The 18,647-nt window shown below is 59.9% G+C and overlaps 1 long non-coding RNA gene across 1 annotated transcript in view; it reads left to right on the forward strand.

Moving 5' to 3' along the window:
• The window catches only part of LOC144379305 (uncharacterized), a 29,632-nt gene extending 17,141 nt beyond the window's left edge, over positions 1-12,491 (forward strand). Inside the window, exons 2-6 of the long non-coding RNA XR_013442115.1 lie at positions 2,070-2,161; positions 4,325-4,525; positions 7,713-8,384; positions 9,906-10,156; positions 10,971-12,491. This is a non-coding gene — a long non-coding RNA (uncharacterized LOC144379305). The remainder of the gene's footprint in view (positions 1-2,069; positions 2,162-4,324; positions 4,526-7,712; positions 8,385-9,905; positions 10,157-10,970) is intronic.
• Positions 12,492-18,647: the final 6,156 nt, after the last annotated feature.

Below are 18,647 nucleotides of genomic sequence, written 5' to 3' on the forward strand. Positions count from 1 at the left end.
GTGTGGGGCTGGGGGCACCGCGCGCACGGTGGGAGGTACAGTCATGCGGACATGCGTCCTGACTGCATGTGTGTGCTGGGGCGGGCCCCACGGGGAGGGCAGCGATGGGGGCACACCAAACCCTCTCCCCCAGCACTGCTGACCCTCAAACTGGCCAGGGTCAGCCTGTGTCCTGCTCCCCGCCCCCCTACCTCAGCCGGGTTTGAATCCTGACTCTGTCCCTCGAGCGCTGAGCCAGCTGGGGCCAGTTACCCAAGCTCTCTGAGCCAGGGCCTCTCCTGCAAAGAGGAATTTGTGCTGATAGCTGGGCCAGGGTCCAACCCAAGAGGTGCTCACCGTGCTGGTCAGCTGACGGGCAGGGGCTCTGACTGGACCATGTTAGTAATCGAACAATAGCTGGAAGTTTCTGGAAGGTAAACACCTCTGCCCCACGACCTAGTGGCCCCATGATGCTCATGCTGCTATATTCACAGTCGCTCCGAGTGTGCATCGAGGGGCGGTGGGTAAACAGTCGGTGGGCTGTGCTCCCCGGTGGTCACACCCAGCGATGTGGGGGGTGAGTGTCAAAGTATCTCAGGGTGACAGCTGGGTTCCCACAGAGGGACAGCGCCCGGCTCCGCTGACAGGAGCCCCTAACAGCCAGAGGCCCGGCAGAGGTTGTCTGGGTCTGGGGTGGGGGCGGGCCAGTGGGCAGAAGGAAACTTCTGGGGGGCGGGAAGTCCTACGTCTTGATCGTGGTGCTTGCTAGAGGGCCGGGCTCGTTTGCCAAAATGCAGCCACCAGACACGTGAGAAACATAAACTTGAATGCAAATTATACCTCAATAAAATTGTTTTTTAATTGATAAACTTTTTTTTTTTTTAAGATTTTATTTTATTTATTTGACAGAGAGAGACAGCTAGAGAGGGAACACAAGCAGGGGGAGTGGGAGAGGGAGAAGCAGGCTCCCGGCCGAGCAGAGAGCCCGATGTGGGGCTCGATCCCAGGACCCCAGGATCATGACCTGAGCCAAAGGCAGACGCTTAACGACTGAGCCACCCAGGCGCCCCTAATTAATAAACTTTTAAAAAGTAGTTTAGGCTCCCAGCGAAATAAAGGGGGAGGCACAGAGATTGCCTGTGGGCCCCCTCCCCCGCCCCAGCGTCCCCCATTATCCCCCCCACCCTGGACATTTTTACTGTCGACGAATCCGCACGGGCGCATCCCTGTCCCTCGGAGCCCACAGTTTTTGTTAGGGTCAGCCTTGGGGTTGCACGTTCTGTGGTCACCCCTTAAAATCCTCCGTGCTCCGCCTGTTCGTCCTCTCCACCTCCCGACGCCAGCAGCCGCGGGTCTCTGGGCCGTCTCCGTAGTTGGGTCCTGTAGCGGGCTTCGCAGCGGGTGGGGCCTCCTCAGACGGGCCTCCGCCTCCAGGGATGGGCAAGTATGGTTCTGCCCCGTCCCTGCAGGTTTCATCGCTCATTTCCGGTCAGCACAGATACTCCGCTGTGCGGATGGGGTTTTATCCATCACCTACTGAAGGGCATCTTGCTTGCTTCTGAGTTTGGGCGATTACGAATACAGCGGCCGTAAACATCCGTGTGCAGGGTTTGTGTGGACAGAAGTCGTCTATGCCTTTGGGTAAATGCCAGGGAACGTGATTGCTGGACTGAATGGCAAGGGGACGTTTGGTTTTGTAAGAATGAGGTTGAGTTTTAAAAAGCTAAACTGCTCTTTAGGACCAGGAGGTATGACGGTCTGTCACCCACAGGTCCGGCCAGCAGCGTCAGCCCCTGTCCCCTTCCCCGGCTGCTGGGTGGACACAGCCCCGGGCTGGCCTTGGGGCAGCAAACCATGCTGGGCTCCGGCCTCGTTTTCCCTGTTTGCCCCACCTGCCTGCCTCCTTCAGGCCTCGCCTGGACTCTGGTGTGGCCCCGGGGCTGTGGAGGGGCCACGGCTCCCCCTCTGCCTCCAGGAGGTAAATTGCTGGACCTGACACCACCAAGGGGACGCAGTCACCTCCGCCGGACCATGTATGCGCGGCGGGTGGGTCCTGGAGGACAAATATGTGTCTCCCATTCTGTACTCAGGGCCCCCCGTTGCTGCCATCTTGCTGGGATGATGACAAGGCTGTCCCTGAATGCTGACCGGGGCCCCTTCGCACCCCCTCCCCATCTGACAGGTAGGGAAACCGAGGCCAGGGAGTGGGGCACGTCACCTCGTGAGGGATTTGAGGCTGGTCTGCCCGAGAGCAGCACCTATGCTCCCCAACATGATGTGGCCCCTCCACACAGGTGGGGAGTCAGGTCCAGGGGGTGGGTCCTCCCCTGGGTGGGGGCGTGGAGGGGAGGCCCCGGGCCCCACCCATCCTACTCCACCATCTGTGCACCCCACAGTCTCCCTCCCCATGCTGCGTGTCCAAGCGTGGCCCTGGGGGTTCCCAGCCTGGGGTCTGTGATGCACCGTGGAGACCAGAGGACGGAGACTGTGAGGTGCACAAAGTGGAGGGGTGGGTGACCCAGGCCTGGGACAGATGAGTGAAGGCACAGGCTGGAGGGGGGATGTGCATGGGGGGCTGGAGGGCTCATGGGGTCAAAACAGGCTGGGAGGTCAGGGGGAGAGGGTGACATGGCCCTTTCCCAAGCCCTGGCAGCCTGGGGAAGCCGTGTCTCCCCCCTCCGTTGGGCTGGGCATCGGGAGCACTGGATCCTGAGCTGCCTCTGATCCACTGGGAAATTCTGGTTCAGGCCTCAGTTTCCCCAGCCTGCCCGCAGAAAGTCCCAGTGGCCTGCAGACACAGAAAGCAGCCCACGGAATGCACAGCTGGGCTGGGCAACCCCCTGGACATCTGGGGAGCATCCCTCCAGGTGCGCCGAGCTGGAGGCCCCAGGGGAGGCCGCCTTCCTGGGGAGGTTCGGCTGTCAGAACAGGGCACACGGCGAGCTCCCTCTGAGCCTCAGTTTACCCATCTGTAACCCAAAGACAAAGGTGTGAGGACCGAATGAGATCCTGTCTTGGCATTCATTCCTTCAGTGTTTCCCGAAGCCCTAGGATGCTAGGTGCTGGGGAATGTGATGAACTAGCCCGGCAGCAGGCACCCCTCAGAAGCACCACCCCTATCACCCCCAGCAAGCAGGCGAGGTGACGGTGCTTGGAGGCTGCTCCGTGGCCCCCGTTCTCCAGCGGGAAACTGAGGCCCGGCGGCCCATGCCAGGGCTGTGGGGAGTTAGGGGTGGCTCCTGGAACCCAGCCCAGGGCTTCTCTGGGCCAGGCAGCCCTCCCCCCACAGCAGGACTCCCGGGCCCCCCCAGCCCCGCTTCCTGGGACAGCTGGAGGCAAAATGCCTGCCGGGGGTGAGGTGCAGCCCTCGGCTCTCACCGGCTTTTATCCCTGGGGTGGGAGCGGTGGGAGATAAGGCTTCAAAGCCATCTGCAAACGCACCTTGAAAAGCCCGGCCTGTCCGGTCTGCTGTTGGTGTTACTGGATTGATAGATGGGGGAGTGGGCAGCGGCCAGGCTGGGCCTGCTGCTGTGGCCCTCAGATAAATGGGTCACCTATTAATGTGGCCCCGTAGACAGTGGGGGGGGGCCCTAAAGGGGCCAGGCTGCTTTCAGTGATGTCTGGGGCTGCAGACAGGCTTCTGATGACCCGGCTGGACCCTGGTGGTTGTGGGCTGGGGGTGGTGGGAGGGGCACGTGTGGTCCTGGTCTGGGCAGCTGGGAGGGGAGACACCCCCTCCCCCCTCCCCCTTCACGTGACCCCTGCACCAGGCCCCCAATTTTCCAGTTCCCTTTCGATAGCGCAGGCGCTGCAAGATGGCCACTTGCAAATAAGGCCAAAGTCCTTTCCGTCCTCCCTCCCCGCTCCCAGGCAGCCTCTGCTTGGGCAGACTGTGCCCCCCACCACGTCCTTCCCCATGCAACCATCTCTCTGCGCACGGGAACACCCTACAGGGTATAGTTCATCTGGGGCAGCCACAAACGTGTGCAACCACACGACTAGATTCCAGAACATTTTCGTCACCCCAAAACCAAACCCCGTACTTATTAGCTGTGGCTTCCCGTGTTCCCTGGCAACGACTAACAACAGTCTCTATGGATTTGCCTGTTCTGGATGTTTCCTACTACAATATGTGATCTTCTGGGTCTGGTTTTGTTCGCCAAGCATCCTAGTTTTGAGGTTCATCCATATCGTAGCGAGTGACAGCACTTCACGCCATTTAAGGCTGAACAGTGTCCCACCGTAGGGCAGGACCGCAGTGTCGTCCCACCCCGTGCTTGCCCGTGCGTGTGTGTGTGTGCGCGTGCGTGTGTGAAATCCTCCCCCTCTCTCTCTCTCCACTCAGCTATTCACAGACACGTGGGTGGCTTCCACCGTCGGGCGACTGAGCACTGCTCCCGCCAACATTACGTACGAGGTTTGCGTGAAAGGCCTGTTTCCAGGTCTCCTGGATGGAGAGCTGGCGTGGAAGCGCTGGGCCCATGGAGGCTTCCGGCTGGACTTCCCAGGAACTGCCCACGGCTCCGGGACTTTAAAAACTTCTCAGGTATTTAATTGTGCAGCTAATGAGAGTCGCTGACAGTCTTGAGCGCGACATATCCTGCACACTGTGATGGAGTCATCTGGGTCCTTGCTACCATCACCTGTGTGACTACTATGGTGCTCGGAAGGCAGGTCAAGAAGCGACAGAGCACAGACAGAGGCTAGGTAGGTAGACGGAGAGATGGGTAGACGGACGGAAGGTAGGTAGACGGAGAGATGGGTAGACGGACGGATGGTAGGTAGACGGAGAGATGGGTAGACGGACGGATGGTAGGTAGACGGAGAGATGGGTAGACGGACGGATGGTAGGTAGACGGAGAGATGGGTAGACGGACGGATGGTAGGTAGACGGAGAGATGGGTAGACGGACGGATGGTAGGTAGACGGAGAGATGGGTAGACGGACGGATGGACACACAGATTGGTCTATGGACGGATGGACGGATGGATAGACAGACAGACAGACGGATAGAGAGATGCTAGATGCCCAGGCCCTGCCCTGCAGACCGGGGGTCAGCAGGTCAGAGGTGAAGCTCTCAGGCAGTTTGTATAATCGGGTCAGTCCTGGGAGCACGATGTCCCCCATTCCTCTTCAACAGCTCCATGGCGTCCCTCAAGATGAACATCCTCACTGTATTTAGCCGTTTCCCACCCATAGACACTCATGCTGCTTCCGTTTCTGAGCTGTTTGGTTTCCCCCATGACAATGTGCTGCATGGCTTCTTCCTTGAGCACGGGTACAGCTGATTCCCGCAGAGAGCCGAGATGTGGAATTGCGAGGGGGCTCCCTGCCGGTGGAGGCTCCCAGGACCAGCGCCGGGCTCTGAGCTGGGCCGTGGAGGAGACCCAGGTGCGGGAGAGTGACAGTGAGGGGCTGGGGTGGGAGGATGGCTCGGCGCTCAGTGCGCTGCAGGTTCTCTACCAGGGCCGGGATCAAGATGAGGAGAATGTGTGCAAAATTGAGGGCGGCACCAAAAACTCAGTGATCAAGAGAAATAACATACATTGTTGCATTTTGGTTTAATTAAAAAAAAATTTTTTTTTAAGATTTTATTTATTCATTTGAGAGAGAGGACAGAGGGAGAGTGAGAGGGAGAAGCAGACTCCCTGCCAAGGGAGCCTGATGCAGGGATGGATCCCAGGACCCTGAGATCATGACCTGAGCCGAAAGTAGGCCCTTAACCAACTGAGCCACTCAGCTGCCCCGCTTTAATTAAAATTTTTATTGAGACAAGTGTGGAGTCACCACAGCTGTAGGAAATAATCGAGGGATTGAACAGTGTGCCTTTGACACAAAAAGCATCATCCCACCCCGTGCTTGCCCGTGTGTGCAAGCACATGCGTGTGCATGCTTGTGCATTCATGTCTGCACGTGCGTGTGTGAAATTCTACAGCTTTATCTTCTCTGTAGGTTTCTGCACCCACCACCCACGTTGAGACAGAATGTTCCCAACACCCTTTTGTGACTTTCCTCTTGTCCCTTTATCACCACACCGCCTCCCTCCCGGAACCCTGGCAGCCGCTAATGTATTCTCCGTTTCTAAAATCTGTCATTCCAAAAATATTGTATAAACGGGATCATGCAGGAGGTGACCGTTCAGGACCCGCTCTTCCCTTCAGCACGACGGGCTGAGGGTCCCCCAGCTGGCGGGTGTGCGTCCCAGAGCTTCCTGCTGTTGGCCGCTGAGCAGCACGGCGCGGTGTGGACGGACCCGCGTGTGTACCCCACAGGGAAGGGAGGGCAGCGGGGCCCAGGCCTCCAGTGGCTGTGGGCACTCGGACGCGGGTGTTGTGTGAACAAGTCTTCAGGAGAGCACTTGCTGGGTCGCTCGGTAGTCGCCTGTTGAGTTTTTAAAGAAGTTGCCGATACTATTGCGATGCAAGATTTTAGAAGATCAAAATTAATAGAAACATTCCACAGTGACCAGGGTATGCAGTTTTAAACAGAGACAGGGCTGGGGTGAGGGAGCGAGGTGCTCCGTCGCAGGGCTGTGAGGGCAGGGCCGCCTCCGTGCTCGGCCCCTGCCGTGCAGCCCTGAGCCGACCTGAGCCGCCGGCCTTGCACCTCTGCTTTTTCTCCTGTAGGAGGGGCTGACCGCGTGTCCACCTGTCATGTTGCTGGGAAGAGAGGGTGTCAGACATGTGCCCCAGGGCCAAGCCAGCTGGGGGGTCCCTCAGGGGACCTTCCCTGGTCTCCACCTGCCACCTCCCAGGGACAGCCCTCTGCTTTTCCAGTCCGGCAGCTGGGGGTCTGATCTCCCTGGACGGCCCTGCTGATGCCCACAGACCGGCCCCTCATGGCCAGTCCTCCCCCTGCGTCGTGCGAACCTCCTTAGAGCAGCCCTTCTTGGCTGCAGAGAGGTCAGGCCCTTTCTCAGGCTCGCGTGGCGACTGCCTCTTGGTTAGCAGGGTAACTTCAGGACGCAGTCACCCAGCCCCACCACCCGGCACATGGTGGGTGCTCCCGAGGACATCCCACCCGGGCAGATTTTGTCTGTTATTGAAGAAAGAACGTGAGAAACGGTCCCCAAATGGAAGGACGCGTGTGTCCACAGAGGAAGGCTCTCGAGGGCCAGAACAGTGACATGAGCAAAGCCCCACGTCTGGACATCTTGGGGCAACGTTTCTAAGCACCTGGAATCAGGAGGCAATCCTGGGAAGCTTCCAAAAAGAAAGGAAGAGGTCCTAGGTGGGGGATCAGGACTTCTCCCCAAGGGTTCTGGAGCAAAGTCTCGCATTCTCGAGACCATGGTTTCCAACCCGGGAGTGTCTCCCCAGCTGCTCGTCAGCTCGGCGTTAGGACTGGAACGCACTTCCGAGGTAGGAGGCGGCTTCCTGGGCAAGCGGCGGCGTCTGTGCTCCAGCAAACGGGGCATCAGCCAGGAGCAGAAGGCTGGGCTCCAGGACAGGGGTCCCCACCTAGGACGGAAGTGAGGGTGTAGGGAGGTGACGCCAGGGGTGGGAGCCACCAGCTGCAGGGGCCGGTCTCGGAGGTGCACTCCAGTGGATTGAGAAGGGGTGTAGACAATTGCAGGCAGGTTTGGGCAGTATTTGCTGATAGGAAGACAGAATGAAGACAAAAGACAATCACTTGTTTCCGGGTGTTCAAAAGTTGTGCAAAAAGGGGAAAAAAATCTTAGCACATTCCAAAGCTCACCTCTGAATAGTGTTGTTGGTTTTCTTGTTTTATAGACTATGTTTTAGGTTCACAGCAAAACTGAGTGAAAGTACAGAGGTTTCCCTGCCCGCTGCCCCCACACACGCACGGCCTCCCTGTCGTCCACATCACTCACCAGAATGGTGTATGTCGCACAAGGATGAGCCTACACGGACACGCCGTCGTCACCCAAAGTCCGTGGCTCACCCTCGGGTCACCCTGGGTGCCGTGCGCTCTGCGGGCGTGGACAGACGCATCGTGACGTGCGTCCAGCTTTACAATGTCATACAGAGTAGTCTCCCTGCCCTGAAACCCCCACTGCCCTCACCCCACCTCCCGCCACCCCAACGACCACTGGTCTCTTTACGTCTCCGTCCTTGTGCCTTTTCCGGAAGATCACAGGGTTGGATTCCCACGGCGTGTGGCCTTCTCAGATGGGCTTCCTTCACCGAGTGACATGCGTCTGGCTTCCTCCCTGTCTTCTCAGGGCTTCAGAGCTCATGTCTTGTCCGCCCTGGATCCTCTCCCACCGTCTGGATGGACCACGGTGTATTTGTCCATCGCCTGCTGAAGGACGCCTTGGTCGCTTCCAAGTTCTATCAGCTGTGAATAAAGCTGCTTTAAACACCCGTGTGCAGGTTTTGTGTGGACATGAGCTTTCAACTCTTCTAGATAAATACCACGGCGCATGATTGCTGGATCGTACGGTGAGAGTATTTTAGTTTTGCAAACATTGCCTTCCAAACTGCCTTCCGAAGAGGCTGCGCCATGTTGCCTTCCTGCCGGCAACACACGAGAACCCCTGCTGCCCCACGTCCTGGCCCGTGTTCGGTGTCATCCGCGTTGTGGGTTTGGGTCCTTCTGATGGGCGTGCAGACATCTCACTGCCATTGTCATGGGCATTTCGCTGATGACACAGGACGAGGAGCGTGTGTTCGGGTGCTCGTCTGCGTGTCTTCTGTGGCGAGGGGCCCGTTCGGGTCTTGGGCCCATGTTTTAATTGGGTTGTTTGTGTTTTTGTTGCTATGTCTTGAGAGTTCTTTCTGTATTTTGGATGACAGTCCTTTATCAGATGTTTCTTTGGCAAATGTTTTCTCCCAGTCTGTGGCTTGTCTTCTCACTCTCGTGGTGTTGTCTTTTGGAGAGCAGACGTTAATTCTCACGCGCTCCAGCTTGTCAGCTTTCTCTTTCACGGATCCTGACTTGGTGTTGTGGTCATTGCCATCCCCAAGGTCACTTGGATTTCCTCCTGGGTTATCATCTAGGAATTGATAGTTTGCACTTTACATTTAAGTCTGTGACCCACTTTGAATTTTCGTGAAGGGTGTGAGACTGCGTCTAGATTTGTTTTTCTGCAGGTGGACGCCCGGTGGGCTCGGCACTGATTATGGAAGAGCCGGTCTCTGCTCTATTGTGTTGCCTTCTCTCCTTTGTCAAACATCAGTTGACTGTATTCCTGGGGCCTGTTTCGGGGCTCTGCTCTGCCCCACTGGTCTGTCTGTCTCTGCTTCTGTGGGACACACAGGCGTGATTGCTCTGGCTTTGCAGGAAGTCTCAATGTCGGGTAGGCACCCTCCAGCTCTGTTCTTCTGTGCTGCTTGGGCCGCCCTGGGTCTTTTGCCTTCTCTCTGCTCGAACTTTAGGAGCCGTTTGTCAATATCCATAAAATAACTTGCTGGGAGTTTGAGTGGGACCGCAGTGAATCTCCCACCATCCCAAAACAGACTTCCCTGGCGGCAGGGCGAGGACCCTGGGGAGGGGACAGAGGGGCCGGGGGCCATCCCCCCACCTCTGTAGCCCCAGCTTCCTTTCTGGGACAATAGGGGCTCCCAGCCCACCACGTGCCCTCCTAAGACTGTTTTATTTGTTGCCATTTTGTGGCTAAAAAGGGCCCAGACCCCTCAGCCTGTCGGCCAGGCGGGACATGGGCTTAGGGAGGGGGTTTGTCAGCAAAGGCCATCTTGCCCCTGAGCACAGTGTCCTGGTCACTTGGGCCATGACGCTCACCTCAAGACCCCGCCCAGAGCAGGGCCAGCAGTTCTGGGCCTCATCACCGGACTCCAGGAAGCTGAAAACTTGTTTTTCTGCTTACTCGTCCCAGGATATAAACAGCGTCGACGGCCAATGGCAGCTCTCCCGGGCCCTGCGGGTGTGCACAGAACGGCCTCCGGCTTCCCGAGCTGCGGGGATTTATGCAAGCGTGTAATGGGGATTGTAAATCTCCGCAGGTCGGGAGAACTCCATCCATGATTCTAGGAGAGGAGGGGGTGAGGAGGTGTCCGTGACGGGAGTGAGCCCGGCCTTGGGCTGGGCTGTCTGTCGGCACATCGCAGATAATAAAACTGCATCTTCCTGCGGGGCATGGGCAGAGCGTGTCAACCCGAGATGCTGCAGCTGATGTTGTGGCCAGGAGCGTCCTGTCAGGAAGCCGAGACCCAGGCACCACGCATCCCGCACACATCATAAAGATACAGTAATGGTATGCGTGTCTTTAGAGAAATACTAATATTGTTGTTTTATGGGAAGCAAGAGTTGAAAATATTAAAAGTCCGAATTTTATGGCCAAAAAGGAAGTTAAATGATGAGGATGTGGGAAGGGAGATCCAAATATCTCTTGCCGCCGGTCCCAGCGTCCTGGAGGCGGGAGGGTGGGAGGCCACCTGGGTGGACCTGCGGGCCGGCAAGGAGCTGCCTCCTCCTCCTTGGGAAGGGCCCGAAGACGCCCAGAGAGGCCAGAGAGTCGCAGGCCCAGGAGAGGGGCTGAGCGTGCCCTGGGCAGGGGCACAGTGGCACCAATCTGGCCTCCAGCAAGCACAGGGTCCTGCTGGCTCTGGACAAGGGCAGGGATGTCCCGACGGCTTGCTTTCACTCCAGATCTTTCCAGAAGGAAATGCTTCTGGCTACCACGGGCTCCTTGTTGGGTGGTAATGCACCGTGGGGCAGGATTTAAGTCTTTATTTTATGGATCAGCTTGAACAACCCGATGAAAGGAGCAAATCAAGGGGCCAGGGAAGGTACTGAGGATGCGCGGGGGACCAGGTGGGTTCCTGGCAGTCCCCCGGCCCCCCAGCTCTGGAGTTGTCCCCGTGCGTGAGGAGGACCAGTGATGGGTGTGCCTGGCTGGGGCTGATGTCCCCCCCACCCCCCTCAGGGTCTGCCAGGGACAGAGTCCTGAGCTCTGTGCACGGCTCTCCGGGCCCTGGCGGGAAGGCTGCCCCCATGTGTGCCCTGGGACCCTGCACCCTCAGGTTAGGATCTTCCAAAATTTTGCTGAGGTTTACTTTTTTTTAAAGGTGAGGTTCCCATGATTTAAAATGAACCATGGTGGAGTGAACAACTGATGGCGTTTGGCGCTTTCACAGTGGTGTCCCCACCGCGCCTACACACCTTCATCAGCCAGGAGGAGCCCCGCGCCCCGTGAGCAGCCGCTGCCCGTCCTCCGGCCCCGACCGGCCTGCTCTGGACGCCGCCGGTAGACGGAGTCCCACGTGCGGCCTTGGCTCTGGCTTCTCACTCTGGGCAGCACGTGTCTGAGGCTCGTCCGCGAGGTGACCGTGCTGCGTCCCTCTCGCGGCCGAGGCGCACTCCAGGGTGTGCGTGGCGCACTGCGATTCCGGCCGGGGCTGCTGTAGAGCTGGGACGCGCGGAGCCCAGGGCCTGCTCTCAACTCTTCTGGGCATTTTGCTCCGGAGGGAGACACGTTTCCTTCCCAGTCCTCGGAGCTCCCGACTAGCCGCCGCCGCCGTGGAGCTTGGCCAGGCGGCCCGCGGTTCATGCAGCAGCACACTTGATGGGAGGCATTCGGTTTGAAGGCCTTTGGACCCTTCCCTCTCCTCGCCGCTCCCTCCCCCTCCCGCCACGCAGCCCCACTCTGGTGACCGTGGTCTCCGGCAGCGCCCTTGAGCCTACCGTGTGTGCGCAGCCTCCCGGCCGGAGTGATGTACATCACGCGAGGGCCGTCCACACTGTCGCTTTCCCAGCAGTGGTCCCTCCTCCTGGCTGAGCCCAGTCCTCTCGCACGACCACTCCCCGCGCTGTGCCCTCCACGTCCTTTGGGAGCAGCATGTCTTGGCCTCTGCACCTCACGTGACATGCAATGAATAACACATTTGAAATGACAGCAAGTAGCCATTCACACCTTTCTGTCCTGCTGAAAAGGATGAAGGAGGGCAGAAACCGTGGCTGTCTTGCTGCCCTGGTGGCAGGGGGGCAGGAGTGGTCCTGGGGGCCTTGCTGGGGCTGCCCGCTGGACTCTCTGTGCCCGGATTTGAGCCCACCGCCCTGAGGGACACCCCGCCCGGCCTCAGCACCGTGTAGGGCACCAGGGAGGCGGCCAGGTGTCTACCTCCAAAGAAAGCCCCACCCAGTGGGATTGTGAGTGGACACGTCAGGATCTGAGGGGACAAGCAGGACAGCGTCCCCACCCCACGACTGGGGCTGGATGCCAGTCCGTGGAGACGCCCCTCTAAAGCTTCAGTAATGCCCCCCACAGGGAGAAAGAGCTCCTCCCTGGCCTTTTGCTTTAGGGCGGCGGGTGGATGCCTTCCTCCCTACCTGACACCGGTGGGTCGCTAGGTGGCCCGGGGGACGGCTCCCTGACCGTGAGCAGTGGTGAGAGCCCCAGAGCAGAGGCTGGGAGGCTGGGGCCGGGCCCTGGGACCCTCCCTTGCCCAGGGAGGTGTGGCCCCGGGGCTGAGGCCTGTGTGGTCCGTTACGTCCCATGTTGCTTTCCCAAACACGCACAGTTACATAAACGATGATAACACTTCATAAACATTTTTCTAACATGCGGAATGTTTGACATGAATTTCAGCTATTTTAGAACTAATAAACAATTGTCAATGTCACAGTCGACACGGAGCAGAGGCCACAGCGCTTTATGGAAGATCAAAGGCGCGAGCAAAGATCTCGTCTTTTAAAGAAAAAGAGGATGGGAGGGAAGCCCGCCCTGGTCCAGAAGGCAGGGGCTCTGTGGCTCTGGGCAGTTGGCAGGATCCTGGGGCCGGGGCCGGCGGGCAGGGGCCCTCGGAGTCCAGAGGTGCTGGGCCTCCCAAGGCGCCAGCTCCCTCGGGCTCAGCCGACCAGGTCCTCTGCTCGGAGTGCCTCCAACAGCTCGCGACACTGACGTCCGTGCCGGTCCCAGCGAGGGCTTTCTGGGGAGGGGTCTGCCTTGGTCGGTGTGCGCCAGCAAGCTGCCCGGCCTCAGAGCCCAAGGCTGGCGCCAGAGTGCCGGCCTGCCGAGGCCAAGCCACTGCCCCAGCGGGCCGTGTCATGGGCCTCAAGGATGTGCTCCATCTGTGTGCGGCCCAGGGCAGCCCCGGGAGTCAGCACACCTGCCACCTGCGTGCACGTCCCAGTCGCCACCGGCCCAGTCGGCCTGAGGGCTGCCTGCTCTGCTCTTCCCATGTGTCATGTGGGTGTCATTTGTCACTGCTGGGGCTGCATGCTGCTCAGGACGTGTCGGTGATGCTCAGAGGACCCTGGGCCAGAGCGAGGCAGCTGCCCTTTCAGGGCAAGGATGCTCAAAGCCCAGGGAGCACAGGGGACCCCAGGTGACCGTGCAAGAACAGGTGCGTGTGGGTTGCCCAGAAACACTGAGACCCCACACTTATGGGGGCAACACAATAGGGACAGATGCATCACCTGTTTTCCTGTGAGCCCCGGGGAGAAGTGGACAGACCCCTCTCACCCTCCATGTCTACGCAGTCGGGGCTGGGCGGAATGAATGCATGCACGAAGGAGGGAAGGAGGCTCTACCTGCCTGGCTCCTGGCTCTCAGCCACTTCCCTGAGCGCTGCTGGCCCCAGGGACCCTGCCCCAGCTGCAGTGACTTGTGGGTTCGGGGTCCCATTCGCAACTGAAGTGGTCCCTAAGGCTGCGTCCTCCCAGCATGTATGTTTTCTGTCCTAGTTCCCAGAGGCCAATGAGAGGGTTTCACAGGCAGTCTGTGGCCACTTCCCACAGGCACAGCATGTCCCCCTGAATCTGTCCCAACACCGAAGACTGTGTCCTTCTCTCCCCGAATTCTGCATAGCCCCGCCTTTACTCAGAGCAGCAGTCTTCCCAGAGGCTGGCGAGGCCCTGTGACCTGGGCCGCGCCCTCTGTGTTCTCCTCTAGCCTCCTTGCTCCCCCTTCCCTGCCCCTGCCTCAGGGCCTTTGCACCAGTTGTCTGCTTTTCTCATTTTCTTCTTCACACATTTTCTGTCCTGCCCTCACCCAAATATCCACTCCAGGAGGGGAGGGGCTGGCCACCTTTGCAGATACCTCTGAAGAACCTCAATGGGACTGGCATCTGTTGTGGGGTGAACTGTGTCCCCCAAAAGATATGTTGAAGTCCTAACTCCCAGAACATATGAGTGTGGCCTCATTTGGAAATAGGGTCTTTGCAGATGTGGCCACGTTAAGATGAGGTCACTAAGGTGGGCCCTGATCCGACGGCCAGTGCCCTCCTAAGGTCACATCCCAGGGCCATGGGAGGACGGAGGCAGGGATGGGAGGGACGCGGCCACAAGCCCAGGGATGCCTGGGGGCCTCCGGGAGCTGGGGGGTGGGCAGGAAGGACCCTCCCCCTGGAGGCTCCCTCTGGAGGCACCCCGATTTCAGACTTCCCGCCTCCAGAACTGGAAGGGCATAGATTTCTGTTGCTGTCTCCCCAGGAGACGAACAGCACATCCTCGACAATGAGTAAATATTTCAGAGTGAACTAATAGTTGAGGAAATGCAGAATTCCTTACTGTGCAGTCGCCTCTGCCACGGACGGTCCCAGTTAACCTCGGGGCCGAGGGCTTCCCAAGTGGTGCTCCCTCGGGGACAGGCTGTGTGCCCTCCGTGGCCTGGCTGGGTCTCGCCACCCCCGCTCCCCACCCAGCCTAGCACCCTCCACCCTCCTTCTCTCTGACTCTCCCCTTGAACCTGGGGCGGGTGGGGTCAAGGTGGAGGGGAGGAGCCAGCCCAGCCCATTTCCAGGGTCCCAGGGCTGGGACGAGTTGATCTCCCCACGTGGAGCCCACGATTACCCAGGAGAGTGACAAACCGTAGCCTGGCTGGGTAATTCAGAGAGAATGTCCTGGTAAGTGTAGCACCTGCTTCGCCTTCTGTCGCTGTAGGGAGGACCCTGCTGGTCACTGCTGGCCTCGCCTGCCAGGCCCGCCGGCTGTCTGGTGGCCCCATGCACCTGAGGGCTCATCTGGGAGGGGCCTCGGAGGGAGGCGTGGGGCTGCCGGCGGGAGCGGGGCACCCCAGGGATCACCCTCCTCTCTGTGGCACCCTGGATTCTGCCTGGGCCCCCCCGGGGACAGTAGCACAGGAGATCCCACTCACGTGCATTGCACCCACGCCGGCTGGAGCCGAGTAGAGGGTGTAGTGGGGGCGTGCATCACTCCGAGCCCTGGTGTGTGGGATGCGGCTGCTGGGAAGGCAAGTGGGCAGCGTGGCCTGGCCACCACTCTCCACTCCATCCCTCTAGAACCTCACCTGTGCGTCGGCCCCAAAATGCAGACCCTGGGAATGGCCGTTCGAGGAGGGCCTCATTCGGCAGTTTGGTTTTTTGCATGAAGTGGACCGTCCCGAGGACTTCCTCGTGCGGGGAGCCCACGGCTGTGCTCGCTGTCCAGCCCCTCTGCCCATAGCCTTGGGGGGCTGCCAATCTCTGCAGTAATAGGCAGAGCTGTGATAATCAGAGGCACAGAGAGGTTAAGTGACTTGCCCAAGGCCACACAGCTAGGATGTGCAGAGCTGGGGTGTGGCCTGGATCCCGGCTCCTACCCAGCTTGCACCTGTCCCTCCCTGATGGCATGTGACGTCCATCGAGGCTCACATGCTTGTGTGGAGGACCTGCGGGGCCAGGGCCGGCCGTCTGTGCTCACCATGTCCAGTTGCTGGCCCCGCTGCTAAGGTGTGTGCAGGGCCCTGGCAGCACTACTTACGGGGGTGGGGCAGGTGGGTTCCGGAGGATGCCATGTGGTTGCACTTGTCCTGTGTGGCCCTTCCTGTGTGGCCCAGCGTGGAGAGCCCACGGACTACCTCCTGGTGCCTGGAGCTGGCCGTGGCCCTGAGGGAGGCCGTCATCCTCTCAGAGGAAGTGGGAGACCCGGCAGACGGGCCTGGCACGTCCTCCTCGCCCCCAGGCCCACCTGGGCCCCGCTGACCTGTGGCTGCAGCCCCGGGGTGATCAGGCCCTGTCCTTTCAGCTGGGCACCCAGCAGCCCATCACGGTGTTCTCAATGGAGAACGCGGTCTCCCCTCCTCCTGGCTGTCGCCCCACCAGGCCCCTTCCTCCCCCAGCCATCAGCAGACACGTCTGCCTGGCAGCAGAGCCTGGCACGACCCCCACCCTGCCTGGGTGGCCCGACTGCTCTGGGGTGTTGGCCAGCAGGCTGCGTGGAGAGCCCACCCCATCTGTCACTGGCAGAGGCTGTGTCCACGGACCTGGGGGTTCAGTCTGCGGAGGCCTCGTCCCCAAGTGCTGGCTCGACCTTCCTATTTGGGGTGGAAACTAACCACAGGAGTCCAGTTGGCCCGGGTGTCACGGAGGGGGCTGCGGGGGGCCTAGGCTCTGCCTTCCTCTCCCATACCTCGGGGAAGGGGGCAGGAGGGGGAGCAGCCTGGCTCCCACCCTCCCCCCCACCTGGCCCCCTGCCCACAGAGCTTGTGCCACCTGCACTTTGGAGCCAGGTACACCCACACGCCCCAAACTGCGCCCCGCCTCCTGCCCGCCCCACCCCGCCTCCTGCCCGCCCATCTGCCTGCCCGCCCCGCCTCCTGCCCGCCCCGCCCCGCCTCCTGCCCGCCCCGCCTCCTGCCCGCCCCGCCTCCTGCCCGCCCCGCCTCCTGCCCGCCCCGCCCCGCCCGCCCCGCCCTCCCGCACAGGTGCAGACTACGGCTTCGAGGCCAGCTTGGGTCACTGCACGTCCGTCCACGCGGTGACTCTTTCATTTAGTAGCAAATGCGCACAGGTATCTACAGCGCCTCACCCTTGCCTCGGTTTGGGGATAAAGCCCCGTGGAGCTGTCTCTCCCCGTGCTGTCCGCACGGAGGCCCTGCGTCACTTGTCACTCGGGGCTGCTGAGGACCAGCAGGTCCCAGCGGAGCCGCCCGGTCCGCGTGGAACACACGCGGGATTGCAGAGACCCAGCCCAAACACGAGAACCGGAGGGTCACATCAGCACTTTCTGTGGCACTAATGTGCTGAAAGGGTAACAGTTTGGGTACACGGGGTTAAAATAAGTTACTACATACATCCCGCCTGTCTCTTGCCCCTGTCTTCATGCGGCCTGGCATTTCACAGTCACGCTCGTGGCTCGAGGCATGGCTGTACCAGACAGCGCCGGGCTGGACGGCACACAGACACGTGTGTGATAAGGACATTCCAGATCCCAGTGATGGCCCCACAGAAGAAAACGGGGTGGCTCACTGAGAGCAGGGTCAGGGTCAGCTCCTTCTCTCAAACCCTGTGCACCCTGCTCTGCCGCCATGGGCCCGTGACCGACCCACTGTGGCCTGGATGAGGGCGCCCTGCCTTCCTGTGTCTGGGGGGCGGGGATGTGGTCAGGGCAGCTCAGGAGAGCTGCGGTTGTGAGGTTCATGCACTTTGAGGTAAAAGGATCTGGGCCCATATGGGCATATGGGCTGTGGGTTTTGCGGCTGCCAGCAGCAGGGGGAGGCCCTCTCTCCTGGGGGGACCCTCCGGGTGGAGGAGCGGAAAGGTGGTGAGCTGGCCTGGGATGTGAGTGTCCTGGGGCCACTGGAACAAAGCACCATGGACGACGGCTTCAACAACAGAAAGGTGGGGGGCTGGTTCCTTCTGGGGGAGAATGTCTCGGGCTTCTCTCGAACTTCTGGTGGTCGCCAGGTTCCTGGGCTTGTGGAAGTGTCACGGGTCTCTGCCTTCATTGTCACACGGGCTTCTCTCTGTGTGCGTGTCTGTGTCCCGATGTCCCCTTCCTATAAGGACCCCCGTCACCTTGGATGAGGGCCCATCCTAATGACCTTGCCTAACTGAGTGCATCTGCAACAACCCTGTTTCCAGATGAGGTCACGCTCTGAGATGCAGGGCTTAGGCTCTCAGTGTGGGTCAGCCGGGGCACGAGTCCAGCCACACACGTGGGGGGAGGAATTCGCAGCCCCGAGCTCTGGACTCTGTGCAGCGGGCCCCAAACCTGGCTTGTGCCTGACCCTGGTAAAGAGTGGGGCCAGCAGCCCCAAGGTCAGGAGGGATCTGTGCTCTGTGCCGGGACACCTAGTGCTGAACAGACTCTGCGCCCCTGCTTCCCTGGGGACCCATGAGGTTGGCTTCCCTGGAAGCAGTGCCTGTTCCAGCGATCCCATGAGAGGGGCCCTGGCGAGCAGGTGGGGCGGGAAAAGATAAGCAGGTTGGACCCCCAGGACAGCGGTGGCCCAGGCCTGCCCAGCCCTGCTCCTGACCTTCCCCGGGGCCCTGGCTCTCAGTGGCTCCAGGGAAGACCCTGCTTTGTTCATTTTCCTTTTTTTTTTTTTTTTTGTCTATAGCTAGATTTAACTGTAAAGAGCAATAAATTATGAATCAGGAAAAACATCCCTTGTCCCCACAAAGGACGTGGCTGTCCCCAGATGACTAATGACTCTGAATTAACATTACTTAGTATTTATAACTTCCGCCGGACAGGACTTACAGATGTTCCTGGGAAATCCTGCCTGCCCCTGGTGTATTTTTAGCGCCCATTGTCTGTCCTGACCAGGTTCTCCTAGAGCTGTCTCGGCTGAGGAGGGAGTGTGAGAGTCCTCCGGGTCTCAGGGGAGGCCCAGTGGTGCCCAGCCCTCTCGCTGCAGGACAGGGGAGGGCCCTGGGCCCCTGGGCAGGTTGCACCTCCATCCGTCTGGAGTCTGCCAACAATTCCATCCAGTACTGGTCTTTACTGAGCACCTGCTGTGTGTCCGGCCCTGAGCTGGGGGCTGGGGGCGATGGCAGCGGGGAGGAGCCCCTCGGGGTAGC

This window comes from Halichoerus grypus, chromosome 10, assembly GCF_964656455.1.
Source record: "Halichoerus grypus chromosome 10, mHalGry1.hap1.1, whole genome shotgun sequence".
NCBI classification, from domain to species: domain Eukaryota; kingdom Metazoa; phylum Chordata; class Mammalia; order Carnivora; family Phocidae; genus Halichoerus; species Halichoerus grypus.